This window comes from Penaeus monodon, chromosome 23 (genome assembly GCF_015228065.2).
Source record: "Penaeus monodon isolate SGIC_2016 chromosome 23, NSTDA_Pmon_1, whole genome shotgun sequence".
Taxonomy (NCBI): Eukaryota; Metazoa; Arthropoda; class Malacostraca; order Decapoda; family Penaeidae; genus Penaeus; species Penaeus monodon.
This window is the reverse complement of record NC_051408.1, coordinates 25,295,241-25,295,456: the sequence shown is the minus strand read 5'-3', so window position 1 is coordinate 25,295,456 and position 216 is coordinate 25,295,241.

Here is a 216-nt window from a genome sequence, read left to right as displayed (position 1 = left end):
AGGGTTTAAAAATAGGGGGGGGAGGGCCCCTTGCATGGTATAGGGTTTTCTTTTGTTCATGCCGGGGGTTTCGGGGAAGGGGAGGGGCAGTTTTTGTTATTTTTGTTTTGCTAAAGTGCTGGCCCCGCAGGATTTTTTTATATAGGTTAAAAAACATTTTAAAACAAACCTCTTTCTTTTTATTTAGATTTAAAATATATATTTAAACATAACATA